Here is a 12,513-nt window from a genome sequence, read left to right on the forward strand (position 1 = left end):
TTTGAGAATGTGTTCTTGCATTATTGTCATCGCATTACTGGAAAATATTTATCGCAATAACTTCTGGGACAATTTATCATCCAGTAAAATTTGTCAGGAGTCACTACTGATTATTATGTTTTTAAGGGAAATTTTGCTTTTCTGTTTTATTTTGGATTTTTAAAATGTCTTCCAGTTTTCATGTTAAATGTTCTTTGGAAAGTAAAGTTTACTGATGTAAATGCATTATTATGTCTTTATCATATTTGTTGTAAATAGTCTCAAAATGATTATATTATTGTTTATATTGATCATTTCTGGGACAGTTCAGTATCCAGCAAATTTTTTATTGTGACAGCTTATAAAATAATACTAAAAATTCACATTTACTGCATTAAATATTTTCCATGACTTCAGACCTTTCCAGAAATATTACATTTTTTAATGTATTTATTAAACATTTTCTACATTTTTGTGCCTGTTTTGCTCATTAATCCTAACATTTGTGAAGTAGAATTACCAAAAATAGACGATATTTTCAAAAATAAATAAATAGAAATAACCTTTAATCTGATGTAGATATTGATCATCAAAAAAGACCACTTTTGTCAGATTTTGGGCGTCGAGACTTAACTTAACTGAAGCCTATCTGGAGGACATTATGACAATAAATGCAACAAAACACACATAGGAAATTGACTATTAACGTTCAATCCACTTCCAAATTATTTTAAAATAAAATAAGAAAAAGAGACAACTAATAGCAACCAAACACTTCATCCTTAATCTAGCACCAAATAAAATTCTACCAATTTAACAAAAGTTTCACCCTCATGTCTCGTGATGTCCTGTTGAAACCCATTTAGACCAAACTACACTGCAGAAACTATTTGAAATATGCGTAAAGTGAAGGATATACAATGTATAAGTAATTAATGTTGCATGAAACACAGCTCTCATTGTCAACAGAAAAATATGTGAATTAGTCAAAAGATTAACAGAAAAATGCTTCGGATTATAGATGAAAATACTTCGCGTCCTCGATATGCTGCGGTGAAAACAAAGTTCGGTGAGTCATGAGCGACTGAAAATGTCGTATGAATTTCCAGACAACAGGAATATCCACTTAGAAAGATAATAGATCCAGAAACGATTTCTGTTTCAGCAGGAAACAAATACCGACTCTGAGAGGGAAGGAAGAAACAGGACGGACAAGAATCTGCCGAGACCCGATACCTGCTAACTCATGCTTAGAAATAGATTAAATTTAATGTTTATAAATACGAGAGATAAGAAAAAAAGTGCCAAAGGTAATAAAGTTGTTCATTTGAGCTAATTATGTGCTTTTACACCAAATAAACAGCTGGTTCAAACATACTCACCACAAATAATTTAATTTCCCTTTCGGATGAATAAAGTATATTTTAATTTAATTGAATTATAATATTTTCAAATAGATATATGCGCTCACAGCGTACTTATGTTGGGAGCAGAATAATAATCAGGATGCTGGTCCAGTGTCAGAGCTCTGGTAATCATTTCCAGATGGTTCATGCTAGGAATGCACAATATAAATGGCCTCCAGTATGATGGAGACCTATAGTCTACCGGCTAACTGCGCTAAAGCTTGTTGATGACGTAACCGGCCGGCATCAAAACAGAGCAGGTGGGAAGCAGCGTGGCTGAGAGTGCAAAGGAAGAACTCATTAAAAAGCATGTGCAAAAAACATCCATTATCAGGTTTAACCTGCGGCGACGCTCAGGAGGAGCGCAGCAGATGTCACGGTCAGACAGCGACAATCTTTAATCAGACATTACATTACAATCGGTTAGTGTCTGATTTTTTTCTTTTCTACTGTAAGTTTTAAACAAATCATATTGTGGTATATATTATTACCACCACTCATTACAATATATATTGTGATATGAATTTCATGCCATATTGCACATCTCCAGTTCAGGCTTAAACTTTTTTTTTTGTTTAAATCGGGCAACATTTTAAAAAATAAAATCTTTTCTCTTTTAAAAAATGAACAGAATTATTATTTAGTAGCATCTTCTTCAAACGGTTATTTTACCAACTTAAGCAACTACTACAGAACAGGACAATTTTTTGATTACTCGATTAATCATCAGATTAATCCCTAAATGACTCAGTTACAAAACTAATCTAGTGAGAAATCAGGCTGAATTTGTGACCAAACTGGCCATAATCCCCAGTGGTGTCCAGTAAATATGTGAGTCATGGTGGCGTTGTCATTACATAATGATGTCATGTCGTAAACAGAAGCAATGAGCGTGCGATCGTCACCCCTCTCATTAGGAAAAGGCAGACGTCATGTGATCTCAGATTTAAAGACAGTCCTGAAAAGTGCTGCTCTTTAATCAGACATCATGTGACCTGTGAACCTGCTGGGAAGCTGCCGCTGTGGTGGAAGGGACCAAGTCAAGTTGTGTGAAGATTACTCACAATTTGAAAATATTATGTGAAGATGAACAGAAAGGTTCTTTCAAGAGTTCTACAAAAGGCAGGATCCTAGGAACGGGTCGAGTCCTGTCCAACTCATCCGGACTAGCGAAAGCTTTCGTTTCCTCCTCTGAAACCCGACCGGAACAGAGGTGACACGCCGCCACCATCCAGAAGTCTCTCTGCATTGTTTCTGCTAATCCTCCGTAACACTGGGAGCACACAAGCCTCAGCATGACTTCACAGCCAGAACGGGAAACGACTGCAGAACAAACATTTACTGAAGCCAAAATAGGGACAAAGAACGCATCGGCCTTCCAAAAAGAGAAAAACTACAACTCCCTTAAAGTAAAACACAAACTACTGGAGGAAAGTAGGTCAGGTTATTGTTCATTTACAATAAAGCTCACATTTTGCTTCCTCCTCTACTGCCGATATCCATATTTACAAGAGAAATACTCCACTTATCTGATTTTGTCTGATCCAATTCAAACATTTATCTCATCTGAAAAGAAGAAATCTGTTCATGCATACAGGCAGCAAAGTCACAAAATTAACCAACATCTCACACCGATGAAGATGCAGAAATGTAAGCAGAATTTCTGGGCTGGAACGATTAATCGTGACGAATTCATTATTGAAATAATCATCAACTTAGTTAGTAATCAAAATATGTTCATTTTGCATTAAAGGTATAAAAAAACTATGCAAAAATTTGTCCATCTACAAATGATCAAATGTTCACAAAAGGAATGATGTTATTGCACTCCAGGTATTTTTTTTATTATTTATGAAAAAAGAACCAAATTACTTGTTTATTTGCATCTTTTAATGTATTTCTAATGTATCATCAAAAAGACATAAATAGTTAAATAAAAAATCTGCTAACGTGCCAATTTTCTACCCAATTAATCGGCCTAATAATTGATGGAATAATTGATTACTGAAATCATTGTTGCATAATTTTCTTATTTGCTTCGCTCTGCATCATTTAGCAGTGAGTAAACAGCTGCTTCACATCTTATCTGCTGCAGCAGCAACAAGGGGAAACTTGTCCTTCACCTTATCAGGCCTTGTTATTGTTGGTGTCAACAATAACAACCTTGTTGCGTTTTTCTCTCGCTCTAAAACTCCTCATTCAAGTTTGCTTGTGCTTACAGAAGCAGAAGAGAAAATAAAAGCAAACAGTCTGACGCTCCTGTCAGTCAGGCAGGAGACGACAGGCGACCCGTCCTGCAGCAATTCTGTCGACTTCACCTGAACGCATTCGATTTAGTCTGAATCTGCTGCAGGAATCCCCAGCATTCTTTGCATGGTTTTATTTTAAATCGAATGGATTCTTCAGGCCTTGTTTCATAGATGAAGCCCTGCAGCTAACATTTACAAGATGCCATAATTGCGGGTTTGAACCAAACAAACGCAGCTAATTGACGGTGTCAGAAACGGATCTGCTGCTCCACTAACAGGGAAAATCTTCTTTAGTTCAGTAACTGTTGTTTCTGATTCTGAGCGCCTCCAGGCCCATGTTGGAGTTGGCCGGTTCAGTCATTCCTCAGAGGATTTTCCTTTCTGTTCACCAAGTCCAGTTCTTTAGCAATGTTTTTTTTAAAAAGTATTATTTCTTCATCTTCTCAATTTCTTCCTGTTTTCCAACCAGGACTTGTGCAAGTCTCCTCATCCAACCAGCGGAAACTGTTCTCTGGACCAGGATCCAACCCGCCGTATCTCCCCAGAGAGCAGAGTAATGTCAAATCATCCTTTGTTGAAAAGACATTTTGTTGAGATACATCGATGAGCAAAACATTCAGATACACCTGGCCATCTTGGGAGGTTCCTGAACCAGGTTTACAGTCCAGCATAATCAGGATCAATGTCTTAGATGATCAGAGAGCAGCAACTGTCCACATCATCCAACCTGGATGTGACTCTGAACAGCTGCTTCGTTCCAAACCTGCTGAGTATTTTCATCTCTGTGGTGAAACCAGGATGAGGGAAATGATGAAGGACTGTTACAGTCCTGTAATGTTTTGTTGTTGCAACATTATCCATATCTGTGGCTGAATTAATGGTTGAAATTAAATTTACATCAACATCCACCACATATTCCGTCACTTTGCTCTTATCAACTTTATCATTTCTAGAAACTGACAGAAAACCAACAAGAACAGCAAACAGCATAAACTTCAGTTAGACACGAACATTTAAACTACATTTAACTCCTTCATGCTGTAAAACTCAAATCTACTAAAGTGAACCATGTTTCAGCTGAAGGTCATCAACCAACCAAATACAAAGAAATAAACTTCAACACTGGAACTGGAAGACATTTTAAGTTTAAAAAACAAATAAAGCAACAGAAACAACAAATAAAATGAATTATGAAGTCTTTTTAAGCAAAACTGCCAAAATACGGGTTTGTTGAGACTAAAGCACCAAACCGAAGATTTTTATCATCCATTTTTTGGTAGAAAGAGAAAAACAAACCCTGGAAATGGAGCTTGTTTTAATTTGTCATGTGATTAATTGATTTATTGCTTATTGTTACTTCCTGTTCTTCCACATGAAGGTTAGCTTTGTGAAGCACACTTAGTTTAATGAAGACAGTCAGTTTGTATTTTATCATCTCAACTCCAATGTTTTGATATTAATAAATAAAGATCAGATGACCAACTCATATTTTAGCTATTGCTGATTATGGCTAATAATTTCACTAATTTAGAGTCAATCAAGTGTTTTTTAAACGTAAGATGACCGTTCTTTTTGCTGACTGAACGTTTGTCAGCTTAACTCTGCACCAGGTGCTCTGCAGGGCATGAAGTCGGCGCTGCTGCTGAGGTGTGATGTATAATGTGTGAGAACAGTGACCCCTGCATGCACCTCTGGCATCCAAGGAATGTGCTGTATGAACCCAGGACCAAACGGACAACTTTACTGAACTCCCTCCACTCACCGCAGACATAAACGATCACAGGCTCAACATGAACACAGAACATGAAATATTCTGTAGTCGATCCAGAACAAAAAACACTAAAACAACAGAGGAATGCTACAAGTTAATAATATTTTTCATTGCAAGTGTGCGCAAAAGAAACTCGATTAAAATCACATGAAAATATGTTTGTTCATGCAATAAGTTATTAAAAACAGGCTGCACCTCCTACCACTTCCTGTTCTCTTCTTTGTGGTTTCTGGCAGTAGTAACATCCTGTTGTTGATTATGTGACTCGTGATGCGAAAAAAGTGTTTCCATTGCAGTTTTGCAAAATAAACCAATTTTGATTCAATACTAATAAAAAGAACACTCAATCATCGCGCCAAAATATTTTTTTTGACAATCATTTTTTTCAAAATTGCCATTACTCCATTAAGCAAATTATTTTTCGAAATATAAGATTTTCCAATTATATAGTCAACTGATGTTTGATAGCAACTTAAAAAGTCAGTAAAGGAGTAAACCTCTTAGTCGACATAAGCTAACAACTTACATTTAAATATTAGCTTCATGTACGCCAACAGTCCAGTAACAAGATTTGGTAAGTCAGAAGAACACGATTCTCTGTTTTAAACCCGGAATGCTCTGTTCAAACCCCCACAACTCTCCATTTTACTCCGGTTCAGATTAACACAAGCAAATGTTAATCAGCTGTGCAGCAGACTATTGAAGCATTGACACAAACCAGTGTAACTTTGAATTCACAGCGACACGTGCAATATTGTTGAAGTTCTTGAAGTTCTGTGTAAAAGCTAAGGATTTTCCCCAACAATCAACGGCTACGTTCACACAGCAGACAAATGCAACCCAAACCCAACATTTTTTTTCCAAAATCTGACCAATATTTGGCTTTTTCACAGCAACCTGAATGGTCCAATTACAATCTGTATCCGATTGTTTTCAAAGTGTCCGCAGCCTGAAACAGTTATGTTACATTTTATCCAACTTTTACGTCATTGACACGAGACAAATGTAGTAAACCTGGATGTAAACAATGATTGAAAGTTATTACATGTTCAACCATTACTCAACCATCTTAAATGGAATGAAAATGTCAGCCTTGTTGTAAAAATAAGAAAACCAAAACAATTAATTTAATTTTTACTGGAGTTAAATAGTTTCAAAAGTAAAAATGCTAAAGAAAGACTTATTGGAACTGCTGACATCACTGCAATATTCAACAAAATTGCCATCACAGCAGCAAGTATGAATAAAAATCCCTTTCTTTCTACAGAATGAAGCTCCTCTAGTGCTTTAGTTTTGTAAAAAAAAAAAAAAAAAAGTTTATAATCTCTAATTTATTTAATTTATTCTCAATAAATATAGGTTATGTTTCCTATAAAATGGATGAAATTGTAACATAAAAACAAACACTGCTCTGGTGTTTATAAATTATTTTCTCTAAAACAACTTTAACATTAAGAAAAGTTAAAACTTGTTAAAATAAATAAAGAAATAAACAAATTGAGATGCAGGAATCACAGCTCAATAGTTGTACCTATTGTGATGTCATCGACCTAAATACTGACAGAGCAGAAGTAGTTTATTGTTTTTGCAACATGGTTTTTAAAGTCGTATTATTTTTAGTCCTTTAGTTGAAAACAGTACTTCAGTACTCAGCTGTTTTTCTCGTCAATGTTGTTGGTACAAAAAACACGCCTTTGGGCAATCGCTTTAAATCTCGTAATTCTTACATTAAAAAAACAGATTCTAAAACCCGATTAAGCGGTCAAATCTGCTGGATATACATTCATAAGCAATTTAAGACGTTTAGCGTAGGTCATTAATATCAAACTGTAAACTTTCCATCAAGCTGTGAGCGAGTTTTTATTAAATCAGAGAGAAGAGGCTGCTCTGCTTTCCTCGGAGGCAGCTTGGAGAGCACTGAGAGCGGCTAACGTTAGCTCCTGTTAGCTCCTGAACGCGGAGCGGAGCAGCAAAATAACCTTTAAATACTTTTATTAAACCCGAAGCCGCTTACTCACCCAGAAAGACACGGAGAAACTCTTTCCGCTGCCTCGGAGGGGACTCTGTAAACTTTCCCGGGCCTAGTGGAGCATGAGCGGCATAAGTTTGGGAAAACTGTCTGACATTAGCAGAAGTCTCTTACTTTCCCAGCGCCATGTTGAACAGGGAAAAGAGTACATCCGGGAAACTGGGGCCGCGCGTCACCATGGAAACGGAGTAGCGTCGGTCAGTCCTGCCTGAATATTCATGCAATTGGCGTCGTCTTAACCTTTTCATCTCTAACGTATTCATTAGCTTGTGAAGGTTTATTTTGATTAGCTATATTGTTGTGATTTATATAAAATCATAATTTGTTTTGGTCATTAAGGTCAAACCAAATCTATTAGATTAATCAAAAAAATTTCCGAGTTTATTCTAGAAAACCTTTGACTTTTGAAACTCAGAAATTTAAAAGTTTTGTGAGAAGATTTCTGAGATTAATTATTGAATTCATTCATTAATTCTTTTCTCACAAATGTTTTTTTTTCAGTTCTATAAAATTTCTGAGATTAAATTCAAAATATAAAATTAGGTTTTTCAAACCAAATTTTTGACTTTGCTTGTTTTTTCTAGAAAGTATTTGAGATCAAGCCTAAATTTTCAGATTTTTTTTCTTGAAAATTTTTTGACTTTTGTAGCTCAAAAATCTCCCATTTTCTTCTAGATTTTTCTCACAAATTTCAACTTTTGGAATGCAGAAATGTTCAAGTTTTTTCTAGAAAAATTTTCGGACTAATCTTAAAATTTCAGATTTTTTTTTTTTTGGCCAAAACTTTGAGTGGCTTCACAGCTGGTGTTTTTATTATAGAAGCTGAATAAGAGTCATGACTGTGTGGAAACTGATTCAGAACCAGCAGAGAAACAGATGTTGTTGATATAATAGCAGCCTCCTCCTTTGGCCCGCTCTCCTGCTGCAGGACCCGATTGGAAACAAAAAAAACATTTTAGGAGTCCAGAGCTGATAGGAAACCAACCGAGGTGAAACGCAGAGAGGAGGAAGAAAAACAAAACTGAATATTTATTTAAAGTTTGTAACAGAGGGAAGAACAATCTCTAAATGATTCATTTTAAAAGCGGAGCGGGGAAGAACAACATGTTCATGTTTCTGATCAGAGATTAGGCTGGAAGTTTGTTCTGGCTCAATCTGCTGGAAGAGGAAGATGAGGATGATGATGATGACAGAGACACTGTGTCTGTCTGTCTGCTGACTAAAGCAAAACAATACACAGTGTGCTTATTAATGAGAACAAACTGAAATGTTTCTAATTTGTGTTATTGTCCCTTAAAATAAAAATCTAAATTTTAAAAATCACTTTAGATATCTTCCACCGCCATTTCATTATACATCATTAAATATAGAAATAAAAGAAAGAGAGAAGACAGAAAACAAATAAATAGAAAGAAAGAAGAAAAGAAAGAAGCAAACAAATGAAAACAAATGGCTGCAGCGTCAGATATCCAACACTGACCTCTAGTGGTCGAATCCTCGCATTGCACCAACTGCCCCGCTAGTTTCCGCTGAGCGACTCAAACTTCAGTTATTTTAACCAAGCCACATTAATTAATAAATAAAAAATAATTAAATGTTCTGACTCTTAGAGTGTCATCAAGCTGACCTTTTATGATCTTAGAATATTTTTTGAAAATTATATTAATTAAAGTTTTCATATATATATTAATGTTCTACAATAATATATTTCAGAGAAAAAATATTAAAATTTATTCTCAATTCAGTTCAGTGCAATTTCCTTAAATATAATATTTTTTACACATAATAAAGAAGCAATTTATATGTATTCAACAGAATCTGACATTTTTTAATTTAATTTATTTGAATAAAACTCAGCATAATGCAGTCAGATAAATGCTTAATGATTAAAAATCATCAAGAAAAAAGTTTTCTGTCTGGGAAATCTTGTTTCAAGCTTTACAATTTACTAATTATTTTTGAAGACAGTATTTCACAATCACCTCAAATTCAAGCCAGACTTTTCAGGGAATCTTTCCATCCTCTTCACCACCTTGTGTTTGTTTAAATCCTACCTTTAAAAAGTGAAATAACTTCACTAATGTACAATTTTTTCTTAAAATTTCTTTAAATCTCCTCTGCTTTATAACACAGCGGCTTAAAGAGCCGCTTTGTCCTGCAGCAGAAACTCATTCAGTTTATCCCAGAAACATTGACTTTTTCTCATCACTTTGCAAACAGAGATCAATAAACCACAAAAGAGCTGAAAGTGCTAATTAGTTGTGTACTTTTAAAGCTCATTTGCAACATTTGTCTTGTGGAAAATGTTTTTGTTTTTGCTGATTTTGCTTCCTGATTTTACAGAAAGTTTACATGTGCCATTTAATCTCATTTTAGACTGCATCCTGCTGACTGTATGTAAATTTAAAGATATTAACGTGATTTAAACCTTTTTCCCACTTGGCTAGAAACTTTAGTGAATAAAGAGGCTAATCAAAATTATTTGCAGCCATATTTCTAAACCAATTTCAAATATAATTGTACCTGTTTAACAATAGATTAAGCATATAATGGAAATGAACAAAGCAGTTAGAGATTTTGTAAGAATGTGTTCAGAAATTATTTCCTCTGCAAAAACAAAAAAGCATGATGAACATTTATTGTGGTAAAAGACAGGCACGTTTATGGGGAAGGAAGGGATTTTTGTCACTTTACAGGTCAAATTTCAGTTAAACTAATTCATTATTTATTTATTTTTTGGTGATTCCAAGTAGTCATTAAATAGTTGTGTCTTTATTTAATATAAAACCAAAGAGAGTGTAAAAAGTTAGAAAAACTCACATTTTAAGGCTTTTTATTTTGAGTCCTATTAATATGTCCATGTTGTCTTCACTTGAGCTGCTGTTCATTCACGCGTCGGCTGTTTATTCTGCAGGCTGAGGCTCAAATGTTCTGCACCTGAAACGGAAAGGTTCGTCCTGGTCGCGTCCCTCGGGTGAGCCGGTCTGCTCTCAACTCTTTCATCTCTGAATCAGAGAACCAATTAGTGCCGCGGTGTGAAGTTTAGTGTAAAAACGAAACAAAACAACGGTTAGCAAACGGGTCTCAAGCTGCAGTCAGACAAAAAGGAGAGAGACTTTCAACAGAAAAAACGGTTAGAAGAAACAAACAAACAAACAAAAAAAACGTTTATCCGCTGACATGGGTGGCTATGCTAGCTAGCTTAGCATTCGCAACAAGGTATGCTAGCTGTCGCTCTGTGCACCGAAAGAAACTAAAAAATCATTCTTAATAAATATTTCCTGTTGCAAAATTGAAAATAATAGCATCTATAGTAAATAATATTTGTGTGTGGGTGGGGGGGACTTTATTAGTTCAGGATTTTTTAACGTGCTATTTTAAGAAAAGGTACCATCAGCAGAGAACTAAAATAAGGTGGTTCTGGAGGCTGGAAAGGTGAATCGATCTAAAATGTCGATATCATCAACATCTATTTGGCATCAGTATCAGATGGACCGTGGCGTGCTAGTTTAAGATTCTGCTATGCTTGCCTACTAAGATGGCCCGGATCACTTCCGGTTCAGACTTAGTATCAGATCAGTAACAAAATATCCCAGAAAAAAATAATTCTTGCAGTTGTGGAGAAACTATTGGCTCATTTAAGTCAGGTAAAAGCATTATTTTCTTTAGCTTTCTTGTTTATTTTATTTTTTTGTTTAATTTAGGGCTGAAGCGATTAATCTGACTTATAACAATTAATTGAATATTGAAGTAACACAACTAATTTAGTAATCGATTAATCGTTAACTGGAATACACAGACTCCAAAAAGTCTAATTGCTGGAAGAACAACACAATCAGAGTTGTGATTTACCCAAAGCTGCATAGAAATATAAACATTTTACATTTAATACTAAAAAAACTTCTTGGTCTTTAGATATATTCTACCCAGTCTTAACTTCACCTGGTCCAAATTGTGCTTCTATTAACACTATTTACTATCCAATTATTAATCAGTTAATCCAGTAAGTAATCAGTAGATCAGACCTGCACTGTATTGATGTTAAGTCACGTTTATCACATGCTGGTGTTAGTATTTATGAGCTGCAGACGCATCCTTTGCTGCAAATAATCAAGTATTTACATACTGAAATAATTGTTTATTTGCATTTTCTTCATCATTTTCTAATGTTTAAAATTAGTTTAAATGGTTACATCACAAATCTGCAGAAAGTGCTAATATTTATAATTAATCAATTAATTGTCAGAATAATTGATTACTAAAATAATGGCTAGTTGCAGCCCTACTCATATTGTTTTCAACATCAATTTTTCTGTTTTTTTACTGCATTAATTGTGTTTATTAGTCATGCATTACTTTCCTGTGGAGAACAAAACAGGCCTTTTGCTTTTTATACATTTTTTAGGCTCATTGTTGCTTATTTTTGGTGAATTATTAGCACTGCAGCTGAACAATATGCAGAATTAAAGAGAGAAAATCCTTCTTTCACCAGCAAACCAAGCACCAAATCCCCAAAACATTTGCAGCTTTTCATTTAAACAGCAGATTAAAATCAGCATCAATGAATGATGCAGAGCCTGTACTTTATCTAAGTCGCTCCATTTGCGCTGCAGATGTTTGCAGGAGAGAAAAGGAGCAAACAGTGAACCCTTGGAGTGGTTGGGGGGATGCAGCCTGCAGCAGAGGGTTTTTTTTGTTGCTGTTGCTGCAGTCTGAAGCTCAGAGATCTGCTGAGTCATGCCAGGGCTCAGTCTTCAGGTCACAGCTGCAGAACCACTGCTGAAAACTTCAGCTGCTGCTGATTTAATTATTGATCGGAGGAGGCGCAGCCACCTTCCGGCAGCTGCACACAGCTACGGCTGAGCCGGAGCAAATAATGCATGAAGTTAAAATCTGCGGAGCAAAACATGATGAGATTTAGAGCGGGCGTGACAGGCGGCTGAAACACATCGCTCTGGTTTTATTGGGCCTGTTACCCCCTCTGATTCCAACTAAAGGAAATGGCAAAACAACAGAATCAAATGGGGTCTAATGCAGCACAGCATGCAGGGAAATCAACATTTACTCTACATTTTATGT

At 35.5% G+C, this 12,513-nt stretch overlaps 1 protein-coding gene across 2 annotated transcripts in view; it reads right to left on the reverse strand.

Annotated features, from left to right (window-relative positions):
• Positions 1 to 7,600, reverse strand: part of pak4 (p21 protein (Cdc42/Rac)-activated kinase 4) — a 39,501-nt gene extending 31,901 nt beyond the window's left edge. Inside the window, exon 1 of one of the 2 annotated variants that reach the window (XM_044120079.1) lies at positions 7,424 to 7,600. The gene's annotated coding sequence lies outside the window, so the exon portion shown is untranslated. The remainder of the gene's footprint in view (positions 1 to 7,423) is intronic. The other variant, XM_044120076.1, reaches the window with a different exon arrangement.
• Positions 7,601 to 12,513: the final 4,913 nt, after the last annotated feature.

The sequence above is a fragment of the Gambusia affinis genome, linkage group LG06 (genome assembly GCF_019740435.1).
Source record: "Gambusia affinis linkage group LG06, SWU_Gaff_1.0, whole genome shotgun sequence".
NCBI classification, from domain to species: Eukaryota; Metazoa; Chordata; class Actinopteri; order Cyprinodontiformes; family Poeciliidae; genus Gambusia; species Gambusia affinis.